The sequence below is a fragment of the Seriola aureovittata genome, chromosome 15 (genome assembly GCF_021018895.1).
Source record: "Seriola aureovittata isolate HTS-2021-v1 ecotype China chromosome 15, ASM2101889v1, whole genome shotgun sequence".
Classification (NCBI taxonomy): Eukaryota; Metazoa; Chordata; class Actinopteri; order Carangiformes; family Carangidae; genus Seriola; species Seriola aureovittata.
This window is the reverse complement of record NC_079378.1, coordinates 4,548,720-4,561,237: the sequence shown is the minus strand read 5'-3', so window position 1 is coordinate 4,561,237 and position 12,518 is coordinate 4,548,720.

Genomic DNA, 12,518 nt, shown 5'->3' with positions numbered 1-12,518 from the left:
TCCCAGTGACTCCACTTATTGATGTCAATTTTTTGTTGATTAGTGTGTCAACTTAATAATATGGTCATTTTTGAGATTGTAGCTACTTTATAGTTGTAGTTATAGACTGTAATATGAAACGCTGTTTTTTCTTCACAAACTACAGAAATATATACCGGTACTTGAAATTTCAAGTGCTAAGGTCTGAACAGATGTACTTGTACAATGGAGGGGGAAATCCTCTCTGACAGAGTTTTTTTGTCACTGACACTGAAAGATAAAGTTGATCATAGAATCTTTAGTTGAATTGTGTAAATAACGATTAGACCATGAAAAATGTCCATTACAAAATGAGGCCTTGACAATAGTAAGGCATAAAATGTCGTAAAAATGTCATAGTATAGTAAGACGAAAACCGTCATAAAAATGTCGTAGTATAATAAGACCAAAAAGTCATAAAAATTTAATAGTATAGTAAAGCATAGAAAGTCATGAAAACATCATAGTATAGTAAGTCATAAAAATGTCATAGTATAGTAAGGCACAAAAAGTCATAAAAATGTCATAGTACAGTAAGGCACAAAAAGTCATAAAAATGTCATAGTATAGTAAGGCAGAAAAAATCATGAAAATGTCATAGTATACTTAGGCATAAAAATGTCATAGTATAGTAAGACCAAAAAATCATGAAAATGTCATGGTATACTAAGGCATAAAAAGGTCATAGTATAGCAAGGCACAAAAAGTCATACAAATTTCATACTAGAGTAAGGCATAAAAAGTCATAAAAATGTCATAGTATAGTAAGGCAGAAAAAGTCATAAAAATTGCATAGTATTGTAAGTCATAAAAATGTCATAGTATAGTAAGGCACAAAAAGTCATAAAAATATAATGGTATATTAAGGCATAAAAATGTCATAAAAATGTCATAGTACAGTAAGGCACAAAAAGTCATGAAAACGTCATAGTATAGTAAGGCAGAAAAAGTCATAAAAATGTCATAGTATAGTAAGGCAGAAAAAGTCATAAAAATGTCATAGTAAAGTAAGGCAGAAAAAGTTATAAAAATATCATAGTATAGTAAGGCAGAAAAAGTCATGAAAATGACATAGTATAGTAAGACCAAAAAATCATGAAAATGTCATAGTATACTAAGGCATAAAAATGTCATAGTATAGTAAGACCAAAAAATCATGAAAATGTCATAGTATACTAAGGCATAAAAAGGTCATAGTATAGTAAGGCATAAAAAGTCATAAAAATGTCATAGTAAAGTAAGACCAAAAAATCATGAAAATGTCATAGTATACTAAGGCATAAAAAGGTCATAGTACAGTAAGGCACAAAAAGTCATAAAAATGTCATAGTATAGTAAGGCAGAAAAAATCATGAAAATGTCATAGTATACTAAGGCATAAAAATGTCATAGTAAAGTAAGACCAAAAAATCATGAAAATGTCATAGTATACTAAGTCATGAAAATGTCATAGTATAGTAAGGCATACAAATGTCATGAAAATGTCATAGTATAGTAAGACCAAAAAAATAATGAAAATGTCATAGTATAGTAAGGCACAAAAAGTAATGAAAATGTCATAGTATAGTAAGGCACAAAAAGTCATAAAAATATAATGGTATATTAAGGCACAAAAAGTCATAAAAATGTCATAGTATAGTAAGACCAAGAAAATAATGAAAATGTCATAGTATAGTAAGGCACAAAAAGTAATGAAAATGTCATAGTATAGTAAGGCACAAAAAGTCATAAAAATATAATGGTATATTAAGGCACAAAAAGTCATAAAAATGTCATAGTATAGTAAGGCAGAAAAAGTCATAAAAATGTCATAGTAAAGTAAGGCAGAAAAAGTTATAAAAATTTCATAGTATAGTAAGGCAGAAAAAGTCATGAAAATGACATAGTATAGTAAGACCAAAAAATCATGAAAACGTCATAGTATAGTAAGTCATAAAAATGTCATAGTACAGTAAGGCACAAAAAGTCATAAAAATGTCATAGTATAGTAAGGCAGAAAAAATCATGAAAATGTCATAGTATACTTAGGCATAAAAATGTCATAGTATAGTAAGACCAAAAAATCATGAAAATGTCATGGTATACTAAGGCATAAAAAGGTCATAGTATAGTAAGGCATAAAAAGTCATAAAAATGTCATAGTATAGTAAGACCAAAAAATCATGAAAATGTCATGGTATACTAAGGCATAAAAAGGTCATAGTATAGCAAGGCACAAAAAGTCATACAAATTTCATACTAGAGTAAGGCATAAAAAGTCATAAAAATGTCATAGTATAGTAAGGCACAAAAGGCATAGAAATGTCATAGTATAGTAAGGCAGAAAAAGTCATAAAAATTGCATAGTATTGTAAGTCATAAAAATGTCATAGTATAGTAAGGCACAAAAAGTAATGAAAATGTCATAGTATAGTAAGGCACAAAAAGTCATAAAAATATAATGGTATATTAAGGCATAAAAATGTCATAAAAATGGCATAGTACAGTAAGGCACAAAAAGTCATGAAAACGTCATAGTATAGTAAGGCACAAAAAGTCATAAAAATGTCATAGTATAGTAAGGCAGAAAAAGTCATAAAAATGTCATAGTAAAGTAAGGCAGAAAAAGTTATAAAAATGTCATAGTATAGTAAGGCAGAAAAAGTCATGAAAATGACATAGTATAGTAAGACCAAAAAATCATGAAAATGTCATAGTATACTAAGGCATAAAAATGTCATAGTACAGTAAGGCACAAAAAGTCATAAAAATGTCATAGTATAGTAAGGCAGAAAAAATCATGAAAATGTCATAGTATACTAAGGCATAAAAATGTCATAGTATAGTAAGACCAAAAAATCATGAAAATGTCATAGTATACTAAGGCATAAAAAGGTCATAGTATAGTAAGGCATAAAAAGTCATAAAAATGTCATAGTAAAGTAAGACCAAAAAATCATGAAAATGTCATAGTATACTAAGGCATAAAAAGGTCATAGTACAGTAAGGCACAAAAAGTCATAAAAATGTCATAGTATAGTAAGGCAGAAAAAATCATGAAAATGTCATAGTATACTAAGGCATAAAAATGTCATAGTAAAGTAAGACCAAAAAATCATGAAAATGTCATAGTATACTAAGTCATGAAAATGTCATAGTATAGTAAGGCACAAAAACTCATAAAAATGTCATATTATAGTAAGGCATACAAATGTCATGAAAATGTCATAGTATAGTAAGACCAAAAAAATAATGAAAATGTCATAGTATAGTAAGGCACAAAAAGTAATGAAAATGTCATAGTATAGTAAAGCATAAAAAGTCATAAAAATACAGTACAGTAAGGCAGAAAAATGTCATAGTATAGTAAGGCATAAAAAGGTCATGAAAATGTCATAGTATAGTAAGACCAAAAAATCATGAAAATGTCATAGTATACTAAGGCAGAAAAATGTCATAGTATAGTAAGGCATAAAAAGGTCATGAAAATGTCATAGTATAGTAAGACCAAAAAATCATGAAAATGTCATAGTATACTAAGGCATAAAAAGGTCATACAAATTTCATACTAGAGTAAGGCACAAAAAGTAATGAAAATGTCATAGTGTAGTAAGGCACAAAAAGTCATAAAAATATAATGGTATATTGAGGCATAAAAATGTCATAAAAATGTCATAGTACAGTAAGGCACAAAAAGTCATGAAAACGTCATAGTATAGTAAGTCATAAAAATGTCATAGTATAGTAAGGCACAAAAAGTCATGAAAATGTCATAGAATAGTAAGGCACAAAAAGTCATAAAAATGTCATAGTACAGTAAGGCAGAAAAAGTCATAAAAATGTCATAGTAAAGTAAGACCAAAAAATCATGAAAATGTCATAGTATACTAAGGCATAAAAAGGTCATAGTACAGTAAGGCACAAAAAGTCATAAAAATGTCATAGTATAGTAAGGCAGAAAAAATCATGAAAATGTCATAGTATACTAAGGCATAAAAATGTCATAGTATAGTAAGACCAAAAAATCATGAAAATGTCATAGTATACTAAGGCATAAAAATGTCATAGTATAGTGAGGCATAAAAAGTCATAAAAATGTCATAGTAAAGTAAGACCAAAAAATCATGAAAATGTCATAGTATACTAAGGCATAAAAAGGTCATAGTACAGTAAGGCACAAAAAGTCATAAAAATGTCATAGTATAGTAAGGCATAAAAAGGTCATGAAAATGTCATAGTATAGTAAGACCAAAAAATCATGAAAATGTCATAGTATACTAAGGCATAAAAAGGTCATACAAATTTCATACTAGAGTAAGGCACAAAAAGTAATGAAAATGTCATAGTGTAGTAAGGCACAAAAAGTCATAAAAATATAATGGTATATTGAGGCATAAAAATGTCATAAAAATGTCATAGTACAGTAAGGCACAAAAAGTCATGAAAACGTCATAGTATAGTAAGTCATAAAAATGTCATAGTATAGTAAGGCACAAAAAGTCATGAAAATGTCATAGAATAGTAAGGCACAAAAAGTCATAAAAATGTCATAGTACAGTAAGGCAGAAAAAGTCATAAAAATGTCATAGTATAGTAAGGCATAAAAAGTCATGAAAATGTCATAGTATACTAAGGCATAAAAAGGTCATAGTACAGTAAGGCACAAAAAGTCATAAAAATGTCATAGTATAGTAAGGCAGAAAAAATCATGAAAATGTCAGTATACTAAGGCATAAAAATGTCATAGTATAGTAAGACCAAAAAATCATGAAAATGTCATAGTATACTAAGGCATAAAAAGGTCATAGTATAGTAAGGCACAAAAAGTCATAAAAATGTCATAGTATACTAAGGCATAAAAAGGTCATAGTATAGTAAGGCATAAAAAGTCATAAAAATGTCATAGTAAAGTAAGACCAAAAAATCATGAAAATGTCATAGTATACTAAGGCATAAAAAGGTCATAGTACAGTAAGGCACAAAAAGTCATAAAAATGTCATAGTATAGTAAGGCAGAAAAAATCATGAAAATGTCATAGTATACTAAGGCATAAAAATGTCATAGTATAGTAAGACCAAAAAATCATGAAAATGTCATAGTATACTAAGGCATAAAAATGTCATAGTATAGTGAGGCATAAAAAGTCATAAAAATGTCATAGTAAAGTAAGACCAAAAAATCATGAAAATGTCATAGTATACTAAGGCATAAAAAGGTCATAGTACAGTAAGGCACAAAAAGTCATAAAAATGTCATAGTATAGTAAGGCAGAAAAAATCATGAAAATGTCATAGTATACTCAGTCATGAAAATGTCATAGTATAGTAAGGCACAAAAACTCATAAAAATGTCATATTATAGTAAGGCATACAAATGTCATGAAAATGTCATAGTATGGTAAGACCAAAAAATAATGAAAATGTCATAGTATAGTAAGGCACAAAGGTCTGTCATGTCATCCTCTTTTTCCCTCATTGGAATCCTGAACCATCTCACCTGGAGTCTCTGCCAGACGAATGTCAGCTGTTTGCCACTTCCTCATCACTGGACATGTATATCAGCCCCTGAGAACTGGTGTTTTGGCCCTTTTTTGGCCACCAGGCTGCCTATTTATCTGTTTTGTTGCTTCTGTGTTGTTGTTTAGGCCTTGTTAGAATGATTCTTTCCTGGCCTTGCTGATTGAAGTGTTTCTGCAAACAGCTCTGCTTTTTTTAAATCTTGTTTTTTTATTTGTGGCCAGATAGGGAGGTTAGAGATTGTCTTTTTGTTTGACTATACAGGTTACCTGAAGTTTATTTCTAGATAGTGTGGGGGGTTTTGTCTGTTATTTTATGTTTGTTGCCTTTTGTTACTTGTGTTATTGTGCTATTAAACACCAACTCCTGTTTCACTTGCCATGTGTCTAAGCCACTTTGCTTTCTTTTTTGTTGTTGTTGTGGTTAGTTAGAATCACCTGGGGAATTTTGTTACTCTGCATGTTCCCCTGGACATTTTTCTTAAGAGGGTTGTAACAAAGTCATAAAAACGACATAGTACAGTAAGGAATAAAAAGGTCATAGTATAGTAAGACATAAAAAGTCATAAGAACATCATAGTACACTAAGGCATAAAATGTCACAAAAACGTCATAATATAGTAAGGCATAAAGTGTTATAGTATAGTTGTGACAGTTTCCTGGACCCGAAAGCAGACACAGACAGAGGTTAGGGGTGAAAAAGTGGTTTTAATGAAAACAACGGCAAGAGAAGGGAAGGCTGGTGGCAGGTGTGGGCTGGACGACTGGAAGAGACGACTGGTGCCATGGCTGGAATGGAGGCCGAAGGATCTTCTGGTGAGGTGGTTTGACAAGCAGAGGCTGGCTGGAGAGTGCTCAAGACAGGAGAGAACAAATTAGCAAAAATATTCAAAACAAACTACAACTGAGCACTGTGAGATCTTCCCAGGAGTTAATGTGGCCAATAGCAGACTACTGTAATGTAGACTGAACAATCTGGTGAGTGGTGGATAGTCAGCCGACGTATTTGTACTGAAGGCTTGATGAAATGATGAGTCACAGGTGTGAAGTTAAGCCAGGAGAGGGAAGCCACGCCCACACACATATTCAGAGAGACATGACAGGGGAGGGGGAAAAACAAAGATGAGCCAAAACCATCTAGAGATATACCAAGGCCTTTACAATAGTAAGGCAAAGAATTTAAAAACTGTAGTAGTATAGTAAGAAAAAAAATGTTATAGTATAATAAGGCAAAGAATTTCATAGTATAGCAAGGCATGAAAAGCCTGTTACATCCACTGATATTTGGGGTTGTTTTGTTCTCCAAGTGTGTTGCAGGTCTGTCATGCCCTCCCCTTTTTCCCTCATTGGAGTCCTGAACCATCTCAGCTGGAGTCTGTGCCAGACAACTGTCAGCTGTTCGCCACTTCCTCATCACTGGACATGTATATCAGCCTCTAAAAACTGGTGTTTTGGCCCTTTTTTGGCCACCAAGCTGCCTATTCATCTGTTGTGTTGTTGCTGTCTGTTATTTTAGTCTTGGAAACCCTAAAGTTTTTTTTGTTTGTTTCCCTTAATCTAATTTTAGTTGTTTGTTGCATTTTCTTACTTGTGTTATTCTGATATTAAACACCAACTCCTGTGTCATTTGCCATGTGTCTAAGCCACTTTATTTTCTTTTCTTTGTTGTTGTGGTTAGTTAGAATCACCTTGGCAACTTTATGTTACTCTGCATTTTCCCCTGGACATTTTTCTTAAGAGGGTTGTAAAAAGTCATAAAAATATCATAGTATAGTAAGGCATAAAAAAATCATAGTATAGTGAGACATAAAAAGTAGAAAAAAACATTATAGTATAGTGAGACCAAAAAAAGTCATAAAAACGTCATAGTGTAGTAAGGCATAAAAAGTCATAAAATCGTCATAATACAGTAAGGCATAAAAAGTCATAAAAAGTCATAAAAAGTCATAATATAGTAAGGCATAAAAACTCATAAAAACGTCATAGTGTAGTAAGGCATAAAAAGTCATAAAATCGTCATAATACAGTAAGGCATAAAAAGTCATAAAAAGTCATAAAAACGTCATAGTGTAGTAAGGCATTAAAAGTCATAAAATCGTCATAATACAGTAAGGCATAAAAAGTCATAAAAAGTCATAAAAAGTCATAATATAGTAAGGCACAAAAAGTCATAAAAACGTCATAGTGTAGTAAGGCATAAAAAGTCATAAAAACGTCATAGTGTAGTAAGGCGTAAAAAGTCATAAACACGTCATAGTATAGTAAGGCGTAAAAAGTCATAAAAAGTCATAGTGTAGTAAGGCGTAAAAAGTCATAAAAACGTCATAGTGTAGTAAGGCGTAAAAAGTCATAAAAATGTCATAGTATAGTAAGGCATGAAGTGTCATAAAAACGTCATAATATAATAAGGTACAAAAAGTCATAAAAATGTCATAGTAAAGTAAGGCCTAAAAGTCATAAAAACGTCATAGTGTAGTAAGGCACAAAAAGTCATAAAAACGTCATTGTGTAGTAAGGCATAAAAAGTCATAAAAACGTCATAATACAGTAAGGCATAAAAAGTCATAAAAAGTCATAATATAGTAAGGCATAAAAAGTCATAAAAACGTCATAGTATAGTAAGGCGTTAAAAAGTCATGAAATCGTCATAGTATAGTAAGGCGTTAAAAAGTCATAAAAACGTCATAGTATAGTAAGGCGTAAAAAGTCATAAAAAGTCATAAAAAGTCATAGTATAGTAAGTCGTAAAAAAGTCATGAAAACGTCATAGTATAGTAAGGCGTAAAAAGTCATAAAAATGTCATAGTATAGTAAGGCGTAAAAAGTCATAAAAATGTCATAGTGTAGTAAGGCGTAAAAAGTCATAAAAACGACAGTATAGTAAGGCATAAAAAGTCATAAAAACGTCATAGTGTAGTAAGGCATAAAAAGTCATAAAAAGTCATAAAAAGTCATAATATAGTAAGGCATAAAAAGTCATAAAAACGTCATAGTGTAGTAAGGCACAAAAAGTCATAAAAACGTCATAGTGTAGTAAGGCATAAAAAGTCATAAAAACGTCATAGTGTAGTAAGGCATAAAAAGTCATAAAAACGTCATAGTATAGTAAGGCGTAAAAAGTCATGAAAACGTCATAGTGTAGTAAGGCGTAAAAAGTCATAAAAACGTCATAGTGTAGTAAGGCGTAAAAAGTCATAAAAATGTCATAGTATAGTAAGGCATGAAGTGTCATAAAAACGTCATAGTATAATAAGGTACAAAAAGTCATAAAAATGTCATAGTAAAGTAAGGCCTAAAAGTCATAAAAACGTCATAGTGTAGTAAGGCACAAAAAGTCATAAAAACGTCATTGTGTAGTAAGGCATAAAAAGTCATAAAAACGTCATAATACAGTAAGGCATAAAAAGTCATAAAAAGTCATAATATAGTAAGGCATAAAAAGTCATAAAAACGTCATAGTATAGTAAGGCGTAAAAAGTCATGAAATCGTCATAGTATAGTAAGGCGTAAAAAGTCATAAAAACGTCATAGTATAGTAAGGCGTAAAAAGTCATGAAAACGTCATAGTATAGTAAGTCGTAAAAAGTCATGAAAACGTCATAGTATAGTAAGGCGTAAAAAGTCATAAAAATGTCATAGTATAGTAAGGCGTAAAAAGTCATAAAAATGTCATAGTGTAGTAAGGCGTAAAAAGTCATAAAAACGACAGTATAGTAAGGCATAAAAAGTCATAAAAACGTCATAGTGTAGTAAGGCATAAAAAGTCATAAAAAGTCATAAAAAGTCATAATATAGTAAGGCATAAAAACTCATAAAAACGTCATAGTGTAGTAAGGCACAAAAAGTCATAAAAACGTCATAGTGTAGTAAGGCATAAAAAGTCATAAAAACGTCATAGTGTAGTAAGGCATAAAAAGTCATAAAAACGTCATAGTATAGTAAGGCGTAAAAAGTCATGAAAACGTCATAGTGTAGTAAGGCGTAAAAAGTCATAAAAACGTCATAGTGTAGTAAGGCGTAAAAAGTCATAAAAATGTCATAGTATAGTAAGGCATGAAGTGTCATAAAAACGTCATAGTATAATAAGGTACAAAAAGTCATAAAAATGTCATAGTAAAGTAAGGCCTAAAAGTCATAAAAACGTCATAGTGTAGTAAGGCACAAAAAGTCATAAAAACGTCATTGTGTAGTAAGGCATAAAAAGTCATAAAAACGTCATAATACAGTAAGGCATAAAAAGTCATAAAAAGTCATAATATAGTAAGGCGTAAAAAGTCATAAAAACGTCATAGTATAGTAAGGCGTAAAAAGTCATGAAATCGTCATAGTATAGTAAGGCGTAAAAAGTCATGAAAACGTCATAGTATAGTAAGGCGTAAAAAGTCATAAAAAGTCATAAAAAGTCATAGTGTAGTAAGGCGTAAAAAGTCATGAAATCGTCATAGTATAGTAAGGCGTAAAAAGTCATAAAAATGTCATAGTATAGTAAGGCATAAAAAGTCATAAAAATGTCATAGTATAGTAAGGCATAAAAATTCATAAAAACTACATAGTATAGTAAGGCGTAAAAAGTCATAAAAACATCATAGTATAGTAAGGCATAAAAAGTCATAAAAACGTCATAGTATAGTAAGGCATAAAAAGTCATAAAAACGTCATAATATAATAAGGTACAAAAAGTCATAAAAATGTCATAGTATAGTAAGGCACAAAAAGTCATAAAAACGTCATAGTATAGTAAGGCGTAAAAAGTCATAAAAATGTCATAGTATAGTAAGGCACAAAAAGTCATAAAAAGTCATAAAAAGTCATAGTATAGTAGGCGTAAAAAGTCATAAAAACGTCATAGTATAGTAAGGCTAAAAAGTCATAAAAACATCATAGTATAGTAAGGCATAAAAAGTCATAAAAACGTCATAGTATAGTAAGGCATAAAAAGTCATAAAAACGTCATAATATAATAAGGTACAAAAAGTCATAAAAATGTCATAGTATAGTAAGGCACAAAAAGTCATAAAAACGTCATAGTATAGTAAGGCGTAAAAAGTCATAAAAATGTCATAGTATAGTAAGGCACAAAAAGTCATAAAAACGTCATAGTATAGTAAGGCGTAAAAAGTCATAAAAATGTCATAGTATAGTAAGGCACAAAAAGTCATAAAAACGTCATAGTGTAGTAAGGCGTAAAAAGTCATAAAAACGTCATAGTGTAGTAAGGCATAAAAAGTCATAAAAAGTCATAATATAGTAAGGCATAAAAAGTCATAAAAAGTCATAGTATAGTAAGGCATAAAAAGTCATAAAAACGTCATAGTGTAGTAAGGCACAAAAAGTCATAAAAACGTCATAGTATAATAAGGCATGAAGTGTCATAAAAACGTCATAATATAATAAGTCACAAAAAGTCATAAAAATGTCATAGTAAAGTAAGGCACAAAAAGTCATAAAAACATCATAGTATTGTATGGCGTAAAAAGTCATAAAAACGTCATAGTGTAGTAAGGCATAAAATGTCATAAAAACGTCATAATACAGTAAGGCGTAAAAAGTCATAAAAACGTCATAGTATAGTAAGGCACAAAAAGTCATAAAAACGTCATAGTATAGTAAGGCGTAAAAAGTCATAAAAATGTCATAGTATAGTAAGGCACAAAAAGTCATAAAAACGTCATAGTGTAGTAAGGCGTAAAAAGTCATAAAAACGTCATAGTGTAGTAAGGCATAAAAAGTCATAAAAAAGTCATAATATAGTAAGGCATAAAAAGTCATAAAAACGTCATAGTGTAGTAAGGCGTAAAAAGTCATAAAAACGTCATAGTGTAGTAAGGCGTAAAAAGTCATAAAAACGTCATAGTGTAGTAAGGCATAAAAAGTCATAAAAAAGTCATAATATAGTAAGGCATAAAAAGTCATAAAAAAGTCATAGTATAGTAAGGCATAAAAAGTCATAAAAACGTCATAGTGTAGTAAGGCACAAAAAGTCATAAAAACGTCATAGTATAATAAGGCATGAAGTGTCATAAAAACGTCATAATATAATAAGTCACAAAAAGTCATAAAAATGTCATAGTAAAGTAAGGCACAAAAAGTCATAAAAACATCATAGTATTGTATGGCGTAAAAAGTCTTAAAAACATCATATTATAGTAAGGCCTAAAAGTCATTAAAACGTCATAGTGTAGTAAGGCATAAAAAGTCATAAAAACGTCACAGTATTGTATGGCCTAAAAAGTCATAAAAACGTCATAGTATAGTAAGGTACAAAAAGTCATAAAAACGTCATAGTATAGTAAGGTACAAAAAGTCATAAAAACGTCATAGTAAAGTAAGGCATAAAAAGTCATAAAAACGTCATAGTGTAGTAAGGCATAAAAAGTCATAAAAACGTCATAATACAGTAAGGCATAAAAAGTCATAAACACGTCATAGTATAGTAAGGCATAAAAAGTCATGAAAACGTCATAGTATAGTAAGGCGTAAAAAGTCATAAAAATGTCATAGTATAGTAAGGCGTAAAAAGTCATGAAAACGTCATAGTGTAGTAAGGCGTAAAAGGTCATAAAAACGTCATAGTATAGTAAGGCGTAAAAAGTCATAAAAACGTCATAGTATAGTAAGGCGTAAAAAGTCATAAAAATATCATAGTATAGTGTAAAAAGTCATAAAAACATCATAGTATAGTAAGGCGTAAAAAGTCATAAAAACGTCATAGTATAGTAAGGCGTAAAAAGTCATAAAAATGTCATAGTATAGTAAGGCGTAAAAAGTCATGAAAACGTCATAGTAAAGTAAGGCCTAAAAGTCATAAAAACGTCATAGTGTAGTAAGGCATAAAATGTCATAAAAACGTCATAATACAGTAAGGCATAAAAAGTCATAAAAAGTCATAAAAAGTCATAATATAGTAAGGCATAAAAAGTCATGAAAACGTCATAGTGTAGTAAGGCATAAAAAGTCATAAAAACGTCATAGTATAGTAAGGCATAAAAACATCAATGTAAGGTA